Source organism: Halichoerus grypus, chromosome 2 (assembly GCF_964656455.1).
Source record: "Halichoerus grypus chromosome 2, mHalGry1.hap1.1, whole genome shotgun sequence".
Classification (NCBI taxonomy): Eukaryota; Metazoa; Chordata; class Mammalia; order Carnivora; family Phocidae; genus Halichoerus; species Halichoerus grypus.
The window spans coordinates 150,855,545-150,866,585 of NC_135713.1; the positions used below are offsets into that span (position 1 = coordinate 150,855,545).

Consider the following 11,041-nt stretch of genomic DNA (forward strand, 5'->3'; position numbering starts at 1 on the left):
ACCCAATCCTACAAAACAATGAGGCATGGCTTGTAAGAGTTTCAAACTTTTTTTTTTTCAGAAATTTAATTGACAGTTAATTTTCCTGCAAAACCTCTGCAAGCTAAAGGCAACAAGACAGAGCTCTGGAAACCTCATCAGGCTCTGCCTGAAACTGAAGAGGCTTTCTCTGAGTCAGAAGCCTGAGGACGCAGGCTACCATAATTGTCACCATCTTTGGTCATAAGCCGGAAGCTTTTACCCTGATTCTTCTGCTCCCTGTGTCCCCATCAGAGGGCATGGCTCCCCCACCTGTGACTGCAGACGTGGGGGTGACCTGAGCTGAGCCATTACCAATCTTTCTCTCGCTGTGTTGCCTTGTGATCAGAGCTCAGCCTGTGACTGCAACTGGGACTCAGTCTGTGATCATGATCAGGGCTCAGTCTGTGACCACAGTGGGGCTCAGTCTGTGACCACAATCGAGGCTCAGTCTGTGATTGCAATCAGGACTCAGTCTGTGATCATGATCAGGGTTCAGTCTGTGATCATGATCAGGGCTCAGTCTGTGACCACAATCAGGGCTCAGTCTGTGACCACAATCCAGGCTCAGTCTGTGATTGCAATTGGGATTCAGTCTGTGATCATGGTCAGGGCTCAGTCTGCGATCATGATCAGGGCTCAGTCTGTGACCACAATCCAGGCTCAGTCTACAATTGCAATTGGGACTCAGTCTGTGACCACAATCAGGGCTCAGTCTGTGATCATGATCAGGGCTCAGTCTCTGACCACAATCCAGGTTCAGTCTGTGACCACAGCCGGACTTAGTCTGTGATCACAATTGGGACTCAGTCTGTGATTACAATTGGGGCTCAGTCTGTGATCATGATCAGGGCTCGGTCTGTGACCACAATCAGGACTCAGTCCGTGACCACAATCAGGGCTCAGTCTCTGACCATGATCCAGGCTCAGCCTTCATCCAGAGCCACACGTCTACAGCTGCAGTTGAAATTAGAGACAGACCAATGGGACAGACATGACACAAAGACCTTAGGTGTCTGCCACACAACTCGATAAATAATTATTGAACTGAATTAAATAAATGCTGGAGGATTCCTCGGAGTCCCAAGATGAGGTGGGATGTGGGGACGACGGGGAGGAATGGGAAAGAGGGAGTCATCAGCCCTGATGAGGAAGGGCCCAGAATTCAGGTGTAGCAGACAGAGGGAAATCTTTGCCCTGACCCATTCAAGCAACGTCTTGTCCAAGAAGCTGGGTTTGTCACCTTCAGCTGCAGGGTAATCCACTTAGAGATCACAGAGCCTGGAGGTGTGGGCGCCTGGGCCAGCCGCAGAGGATGACACCTGCTTGGGCATCACTGCTAAATGGGTCGGCACTGGCCGGCCACTCTGATGATTCATAGCGTGGAAAGTGGCTATCTCACGGTGACTGGGGCTCCGTGACTCGAGCCTGGAAAGTGCTGCCGAGCCAGGAATGAGCTCATCCCGTGAGCGTGAGCCGCCGTGGGGCTCCAAGGGTGGTAAATCTCCGTGGCTGCTTTTGTGGGCATTCGTGACTTCCCTGCATCAGTCCGTCCCCTGCTCAGCCTCCCCTCTCTGCCGCCTCCCTCCATAATCAAATATGACAAGAGAACGGATGTGGAATGCAACCCGTCCGCACACGATGTGCCTCCTCGAGTGGAGCGCTTTTGTTGACCGCCGGCAGCATTTGGGAAGGACTCGGGCAAGGAGCAGCAACGCCAGGGAGTGTTTTCAGAGTGAGGACCGGAGACAGAAAACACTTGCTAAGGAGGGCGGGTCTGATACCTCAATGCACCGAGATTCTTGGAGGTTGATTTTTCTTGTTTTGACTTAGTTACAAGAAGCGCCTAACGACAGCTTCGAAGACCTCGATCACCGCATATGAGAGCAGAAGCTGTTCTTTTCTCCATTCTTTGGATCATTCAATCATCCAGGGCTGTCTCCGGAGCATCGACTCTGTGCCTGGCCCTGTACTAGGCTCGAAGCAAGCCGGCCAAAACACTGTTATCGCTGTTACTGACCAGCATTTGTTGAAAAGGTACCACGCACTGCACCTTGAGCTGGGCACCCAGGAGCATCGTCTCATTTGAGTTTGCATAACCTAGGAAGTAGCTACTGTTCATGTCCTCAATTTACAGATGAGGAAACTGAGTCATAAAGTAGCGTGCTCAGGGTGAAGCCGGGAGGAAGTTTGCGGCCCAGGCAAGCCGTTCAGATCTTCCCTCCCCATCATTTGAACTGCGGGCAGAGTGACTACGGGATTCAAGCACAAACTGAGGCTCGCTGGTCCCCCAGGCAGGGTCTAGACAGGACAGCTCCGTTCTTCTGCTCCTGGTGCCACACTGGTCCTTTTTTATGCCAAGCCTTCGGCGTCCCCCACCTTGTGCCAGTAAACCCCCGGGGCTTAAGTCATCCGGAACTGGCTTCCAACCATCAGAGAAGGGGAGTCTGCACCAGCAGGTGTTAGGCAGCGAAGACGGGGTTCACATGCGAAACGGGGTGACAGGCTGTGTTTTCCAAAGATGGCTGCAAGGATGTCCTCTTCTGGAGCCTTGCCACTTCCCCACGGAGCGGTGGGGTCAATGCTCCCTCCCCTTGTGCCTGGGCAAACATCTGCATGTGAGAGGAGAGACATTTTGTGACCTCCACGCCTACATCACCCACGTGCCACGTGCTCTGTCTTGCCTCCCTCGCGATCCAACGGCCACACTGCATGGGATGTCAAACCACGTGGAGAAGACAAGCAGAGGCGCCCCGCACGCAGCTCAGCGGAGAACAACTGTCATCGTCAGATGTGAATGATGGCACGTCCAGAGGATTCCAGCCCAATGCCATGGATGGCAACCCCCCCCCCCACCCACCGCCTTCAAGTCTGCCCAGCTGGGGCCGCAGACATCATGGAGCAGAGACTCACTACCCCTGCTGGGCATCCATGTGTCCACATTCCTGACCCGCAGAATCTGAGGACCTCACGAGATGCTGGCTCAGCCCTGCGGTGCTAGCGGCTAGAACTGATGAATGTTTGCGAGAGCTGACCTCTAGGAGCGTGTCCCATCCAGAAGCTTCCAAGAAGTCACTTCCCACCAACAACACATCAAGGCAGGGCTGCTCACTGCTCTGGGGACCCCAGCGCTTCCCGAGCGGGTCTGAAGATGCCCCAAGCCCAGGATCTAAAAATCCAGGCCCACGTGCTCCGCAGACAAGGGATCTGCAAGAAGGTTCGGACGTCCACCGGGAAGAACACCTCCTGGGGAAGATGCCAACACAAGAGGGAAATTGCAAATTCTTCTGAAGGGTGAATTCTGTTTGTTATTCAGGGAAGGATCCTTGGTATCTCAGGAACATCAAACACACCAGAGCGGTCATGGGCCAGGGAGGGACAGAGCAGGGCACGCAAACAGGGTATGCAAAACGATAGCATTGGGAAGTTACCCAGAGGGAAACAGAATGTCCTGAGCCGGCGCAGAATCTCATTAAAGTCTTTGTTAGAAGCGGCGGTCTGTTCCTGTCACTGCCGCGACCCGGCCCTCTCTCTCCAGAAAACCGAGCGGTGTTCACGCTGGGGACAAGGACAGTCTAGACGCTGACTCTGCCGTGCGTGCGTGCGTGCATGCCTGTCCCCGGCCCCCTGCGGTCGTCCTTGTCTTCATGTGGTGACTCAGAGGACAGACTCCTGAGTCCGAATCCTGTGTGGCCTCCGGAAAGTTTCTAGGCCTCTGCTTGCTCATCTGTAAGAGAAAATAAGAGAACCAATCCTGACTTTGCAGAGAAACCTTACTGTCCAGACAGAACAAAAGTGTAGGGCCTCCCACGCTGTTACTCACTGAAGACTGTTCTCAGCCCGGTCCTTCCACTCCATCTTAACGAACCCTCCCTCTACAGAGCCCCCGGCCACACCATCCCTGCCGGCTCAGCTCCCCGACTTCTCTGCTCCCTAGAAACTGCTCAGTCTCCCTGGCATCTCCGGGTCAGAAACCAGGACATTGCCCAGAAGCAAGAAAAATCAGGCAAGGACTCATATTGACAAAGAATCATAACTAACGTTATTTCTCATCTTCACGTGTCAGCTTTAACATGTGAAGCCAGTCGGCCCGAGGCAGTGACGCCGGGAGCCAGATTCCGCGTGAGCCCAGTGGTGGGATCCCTGCAGGCCCCGGGGATTGTCCGGGGCCTCCCTGTGGCACCATCTCCTCGTTCTGCAGACGCCCGGGAGAGGCAGGGGTTTTAATCCGGGTAATTGGCTTTTCTCCTCGGGACCATACCCGGTGAGGCCCGAGCGGGCTGCCCGGGGCCAGCAGCAGCGGGTGCGAGCCCCCAGCAACCTTCCCAAGCCCCGGGAGGAGTCCAGCTGGGAAGGAGGCCCTGATCGCAGAGGGAATAGCGGGTGTGATTTCTCACGACATTTTCCTCAACCTGAAGGGAAAGAAAGTCAAACAGAGCAATGGTTTGGCAACAGATGGTGAGGGAGATCAGTTGGGAACGTCTCTTCTGGGGTTGAAAGGAAAGGCGGCAGAGATGCCCCTGCTGAGGGGGTCCCGACTCCCCCACCTGCCCCGACATCTTTATTTGCTCGCCTACAAAGCTTCATCCCAGGGGAGATCGAATGCAAAGCGCTGTCGGGTGCCGTCCGTCTGAGCCAGCGTGAGCGCGGGTCAGAAAGCACGGCCAAAAAGACAAAGCAGAGTCTGAGCTCAGTCACCATCCAGGCCAGGCTGCAGGGAGCAGGGGATGGGGACGCAGACGTGGGTTCCCGCAATGGCCACTGCGGAGCCGGGCCGTGAGTGACGACCCTGGGCAGAGGATGCTCACAGGAGGCCGGGGCGGGACAGCGCTGTGTGGACACGAATCCACGTCGCAAAGGCCACAGACTGCCTCTGCCCGTGGCAGGTGTCCCAAGCCTCAGCCACGTCCCCCAGGCGTGCTGACATCAGGTGCCTCCAGATGTGAAGCAGTGAGGAGGCAAAACGGGGCAGCATCCCATGAACCCAAAAGGAGCGACATTCTCCCAAATCACTGGCCGGCGCTCTTGGCCACGTATCGAGGTCATGAAAGATGAAGACGGACTCCGGAACTGTCCCAGGCTGGAAGGGGATTAGATTAGCTAGGACTAGATGCAAAAGGGGGTCCTGGACTGGAAAGGAGAGCTCAGAAGAAAACCTGCCAAGGGTCCCACAAGATCCGCGGGTGAGTCAGAAGCACCAAATCAGCGTGAATTCTCCGGTCTCAGGGATCGTCCTATGTTCTGTAAGCGTCGGCATCAGGACAATCTGGGGGTAGGGCATAGGGGATGCTCTGTACTGTCCTCACAACTCTTCCGGAAGCCCAAAACTATTTCCCAGAAAAGTAAAAGAATCAGACCACAAACTTCGTGCACTGATTTTTTTTTCCCCTGCCGGCATCTCTCAGTTGCTATGAGAATTAAGTAAGACACTATTTGTAAAGTGCTGGGCGTGGGGATCGGCTCAAAGAGGGTGGTCGGTAATGCCGACTTTGGGCATTTTTAAACTTCTGAGGCTGCCACCAAGCACCAGCCCCAGTCCTACTGAGCAGCTCTTAGACGGGGACGAGGGCAGCTCTCTCCCCAAAAACCTCCTTTTCCACAAGTGGCTTCAAGATATGGTATCAGGAATATGGATTTTACCACGTGATTTCACTCCTATGTGGAATTTAAGAAACAAAACAAACGAGCAAAGAAAAAAAAAACAAAACACAGAGAGACACAAACCAAGAACAGACTCTTGACTAGAGAGAACACAGTGATGGTGACCAGAGGGAAGGGGGTGAGGGGCATGGGGGATAAGGATTAAGGAGGGCAGCTGTCGTGATGAAAAATAAATAAATAAAATGAAACGGGAAAAAAAGAAATATCAAAAGTAAGAAAAAAAGGCATATGGATTTTTTCTTATTATTCTTAAACTATGTAAGTTATATATACCCTTGTATTATGATCTAATTTTTAACTTTTCAAAAGTAGCTCTTTTCTTCATGAAATAAATTTCCATTTTCAAAGGAAAACTTGCTATCACGACCAAAAGTGAAACGCCAGGGTCACTAGCCATAAAGTTCACCGGCAAGAATAAGTACAGTGGTTAGGGGCGTCTGGGTGGCTCAGGTGGTCGAGTGTCTGCCTGCGGCTCAGGTCATGATCCCAGGTCCTGGGTTCGAGTCTCACATCGGGCTCCCTGCTCAGCGGGGAGCCTGCTTCTCCCTCTGCCTCTGCCTGCTGCTCCCCCTGCTTGTGCCCTCCTGCTCTCTCATTCTGTCAAATAAATAAATAAAATCTTAAAAAAAAATACAGTGGAAGCAAGGTACTCCCAACCACCAGTGGTCCCAAGCTAGAGCCTCTTCCCTTGGTGTCCATGAGAGAAGTCACAACGGGTGGAACTGTGTCCTGTCCAACTGGGACTGTCCCCAGGATGTAATCAAAGAAGCAAAAGAGATCTGAAAAGTGAATCATTTTCTCACTAGGTGAGTTAATGATATATCTATGCATCTTTTAAAATCATCTCTGGGACCCCCTAAACACCACATACCACTGTGGGACAACGCTGCTCTTTGGAAACCCCATGGTGAGGTCTGAAGACTGTGGGGATGTCGACAGTCAGAGGTTTGCAGCAAGAGGGGCCGTCCCCACAGCATCATCCCGTCCATTTGGGTTTGTTTTCTTTTTTAAGGGACGTATGTTAGTACCCGTCAGCTAGTGCTGCCTAACAATCCCAAAACTCAGTGACTTACAGCAGCAAGCACTTACTGTCAGGCTCAGAGATGTGCAGACACCCTGGGGCAGCTCGGACCCACGTGCCTCTCGCTTCCAGGGCCAGCCGTGTACTCGGGACCCTTTCCTCCCGCGGTCGTAGCAGAAACACCGGCGGAGAGCTCCACCAAGGAAGTGGAGTTCATCCCCACTCGGGTCACACCTCCGCACACCCCGTTAGCCTGAGCAAGTCACGGCCAGTTCCCACATGGATGGGGCCAGGGTGTATGCTCCTGGGAGGAGGGAATATTTGCTGAATGAATACTCCTAAAAATCCCGCAGTCATCTGTATATGAGCTACATACGTATCTATCGTTACTATGTTGCATTTACATATATTCTCTAAGGAAAAGCAGCTCACGAGAAGTTAATAACGTTGCATCTGAGCAGCAGAACAGGGAGGCTGGGTCAGGATGGGAGAGAAGCTTCTCCACCTCCTGCTGCAAAGTCTGAATTCCCTACGATGTGCATTTGCCATTTCACAGAAGAATCAAACCCTGCCTTAACATCCACGGGGGCAACAGGATGTTAGCATACATATTATCTTATCTGGCATCCACACTAGGAGGGGACACAGGCAGAAAAGGGGTCATGAGCCCACTCTGTGGATGAGAGGGAAACAGGACCAGCCCATCAAGAGACTTGCCCCAGGCCAGAGGCTAAGAAAGGGCCAAGCCAGGGTTTGACACCAGACCCATCCCACGCCTCGGACCCAAGCCTCGACCACATCCCACATCATGCAGCCTGCTGTGGTCAGGGCCCGCCAACGCCATCCAAGGAAGGGTCTTCCCCTGGGTCCCAATGTACACCACGCGGGAGAGACTGTGTGGACAGCCCCTGAGGGAGCCTCTTGTCCAGCCTGGCCGTCTTACAGATGGGCAAAGAGAGGCCCTGAATCACAAAGCACGTGCTTCCATTTCCCTATGTCTCAGATGGGACCTTCACGCCCACCTGGCAGGGTGCTTGGGGGATCAGAGGAGACGGTGTATATGAGGGTTTTGCAACCAAGAGAACGTGAGGCAAGGTTTCGGGGACTCGCTCACCCACAGGAGAGCCAGGAGACCGGCCCAGGAATGTGCACACGAGCCCGCACTGGCATGACTGAGCTCTCGGGGTGAAAGCCACTGTTCTCAGGAGAAGCCATGGGGCTTTGAGCCCCTCAGGCAGACGGGGGCTGGGCCGCTGTGCCGGGACGGGGGGAAGCATGCATGTTCATCCTTGCAGCAAACATGTCCGAGAACAGGGTCCGTGGCAGACCTCACCCCCAAGCTGGGATGGGGCCTCTGTGAGCCCCTCCACGGCTCAGCACAGAAACCCCTCCCTTACCGAAGCTCAGTCACAGCAGATGCAGCGTTAGGAGCTTTCTCCTCCACTCCCACCCAGCGGGCCCCTCATCGTGAGTCCCCTCCCCACGCTGTCCCCAGAGGACAGGCCCCTCTCACCACCTTGCTCCCCCAAGACAAGGGCCGGCGGGAGCCGACGGAGGCACCAGATGCTGGTGGGTCCCCCACCAGGGTCCCACTCCAGCCATTTTCAACTTTGCATCAAATGGAAATTTCTTGAGCCGTGCTGAAAGCTTCCACAATGACTCATGTCGCCAAGCGAGCTCTGGGAACAAATAGATGCTAATTATTCTGTGGAAGGAAGACAAGTGGAGAATTTAAACAGGGAGTCCCACTAAGCAGACGATGGGAAATCTGAAGGCTCAGAAAGGCAGGGCCTGGCCGCCCCTTGCTCAGCCCGGAGGGGCGCCTCACAGGCCCAGGATCTGCAAAGACAACCCTCTGCCCGGCCCCCTGCCCCCAGGCCTCCCCGCCCCCCAACCCCGGCTCTGCAGCCGAGCTGGGTTTACAGAGCCTCCTTTGTGCAACCCCTCGAAACCCGCAGGGAGCCCCACGATGCCCCCTCTAGGCCCGCCCCAGCAAGGGGGCCACACAGAAAGAGGTGGTGGCCCGTTAAGAAGGAGCAGGATTGGGGGGGAGCCTCTCAGCGTCCCTCAACTTCCCCATCGACTCAGGAGGCTTAGCTCCAAAGTAGTTAGTGAGCAACCAAGAACCACAGGTGAGGAACTGGGAGACCCCCCAAGAACATGGATCCCCCCCCATGCCGGGGAAGTCAGATGCCGAGGGAGGAAGGGCCAGCCCGGTGTCCTGATTCTTGGCCCTCTACCACCCATGTCACAGGGCAGGAGGACGGTATTAATGGCAGGAGCACATGGGGAGGGCTGCCCGTGCTTCCCCCCGTCCCAACACAGAGCAAGGCCGTGTGCTCAGCCCCCGTCGGGGGCCCTGGCTCGACAGGGCCCGTCCCAGCACACAAGAGGCTGCCCAAGGGAGGAAGTCCCCTTTCCGGAAGAGGACTGACCCTGGTGTGTGTCCTGGACATCACAGCTCAGTCATCTCTGAGGACAAAATGCTCATCAGCCAGACCCACTGTCTGCCTGAGTTCTGGGGCCAGCTCTGAGTCTCTCGGGAGCTGTGTGACCCCCGGAGTTTCCCCGAACCTCTCTGAGCCTGTGATCTCTCCGCCGTGTAATGGGATCTAACACGGGGCCTCCGAGGGCACCGACGTAGGCCGCGCTCTGCTCCGGACTAGCAAGGAGAGAGCGGAGGACGAAGTCATCACTGCGCCCGAGGAGGGACACACAGACAAGAGGGCTGGGACCGCGTGGGCATCAGGAGAGATGCCTGGGGCATCAGCTGGGGCAGCCTGGAGGCATCCCACTGCTTCGACCCCATGAACTACGTCGGCACGTGAGCTCGGGCTTGGGGCTCCCGCTCTATCCGGATGCTCTCATTATGCAGAACCTCTCAACTGTCACAAAGCCCGGTCGCAGCTGGCCGGACGCCCTCCACCGCTGCATTTGTAACAGGCCCTCAGACCCCGCTCCGGACACACACAGGTCACAACTCTGGCCCCAGACCCTCCCTCCGTCCTCTCCCCGCACTGGGGTCCTGCCTCCCAGGTGGCTTGGAGCCCCTGCTGCCCCAGGCCCACACGCCCTCGGAGCCCCTTGTTCTGCTTCACCCCCGCTGCAGGGTGGCCAAGACCCCCCACCCCGACCCTCTGACGGCCACAGGGGCCCCCTGGCCGTGCTGCCTGCCCCCCAGAGTTTTCCGACAAGAGCACCTTTCTTCCCAGGACACACACCAGTTGCCATGGTGACTGGGTCCACAGGTTGGGCGGGCGGCCGACGGTCAAGCAGTGGCCACCATACCGTTTCTCCAGTGTTATCGGCCGTGCTGGACTTCTCCCGGGGCCCCTGCGGCTGTGGATGCGGAGGGACGGGGCCGCCCAGGCCGCTGGACACACGCACCCTCGTCCCAACACCACGTCTGCAGGCCTCCTGGGGACCCGTGGGGGGGAACTGATACCTGGGACCAAGTGCAGAGGCCGTCACTCACCTCCACCCACCGCAGACTCCAAATCTCAACCCCAGCCCGGCCATGACCTCGGCTCCAGGTGCGCCACCGTAAAAAATAACGGGAGGCCAGCATGGAAAACGGGAAGGAGTTTAATACCGCCCCAAATCCCCCTTCTCCTAGAGGAAGCCACTATAAGCTTGGAAGGTGTCCCCTTCTTGCCCTTTTTCCAAGATGATGTCAAGATTCTAAACAGAGAAAGACAGATGAAAACGTGGGAAGATAAGATAGTCGGAAGATACGTACAGACAGGTGCACCCCACCTTTTCCTTGTGACGTATGATGAGTGTTTCTCCCGTCACCAGAATTCGTACACCGCTTTTAAATGATTTGTAAGAACTTACCAAACGGATACACCGTCGCTCAGCGTTGTGTCTCAATGGGCAGGATATGAAGAGTGGATCTAATCTGGGATGGTCGTAAACATCTCTGTTCTCCATCTCTGATCATTTTCTTAGATTATCCTTCTGGAAATGCAACTCGTAAGACAAAGGGGATAAATACTTTAAGGCCTTCGTAGACACTTGCCAAGTGTCCTCTAAAAATGTGTTCTCCTATCAGCTATGCTTGAGAATTCTTGTTTTACTCTCTCTTGTATATCACAGCCTCAAAAAAGTAAATATATAGATACACACACATATATATATGGACACACTCAGGAAATTACAAGGCTCGGGGTTGCAATTAAAATAAATTGAAAAGCTCTGATTTTAAATGCAGTTTAAATTAAAAGGCTGTTCTTCGCCCAGCCCCAGCCTTGACGACACAGAGACCCCGTGTCTGAAGCCCGGGTCCAGGTGGAGAGCCTTTACACCCCGCTCTTCCTTGCTCCCCCCGCCCACTGCCGG

The 11,041-nt window shown here is 55.0% G+C and overlaps 2 long non-coding RNA genes across 3 annotated transcripts; both read right to left on the reverse strand.

Annotated features, from left to right (window-relative positions):
- Positions 1-823: 823 nt before the first annotated feature.
- On the reverse strand, positions 824-5,574 carry LOC144381168 (uncharacterized). Of its 2 annotated transcripts, none has more exons than XR_013445924.1 (2): positions 4,280-5,574; positions 824-3,745 (listed from the first exon to the last, which is right to left on the reverse strand). It is a non-coding gene; the product is annotated as an uncharacterized LOC144381168 (long non-coding RNA). The 2 variants fall into 2 exon arrangements; XR_013445925.1 differs by having other exon boundaries at positions 4,060-5,574.
- A 425-nt stretch (positions 5,575-5,999) lies between these two features.
- Positions 6,000-10,831, reverse strand: LOC118526869 (uncharacterized). The gene is made up of 5 exons (XR_004912852.2): positions 10,538-10,831; positions 10,176-10,381; positions 8,217-8,379; positions 6,753-7,004; positions 6,000-6,276 (listed from the first exon to the last, which is right to left on the reverse strand). It is a non-coding gene; the product is annotated as an uncharacterized LOC118526869 (long non-coding RNA).
- Between the last annotated feature and the right edge of the window lie 210 nt (positions 10,832-11,041).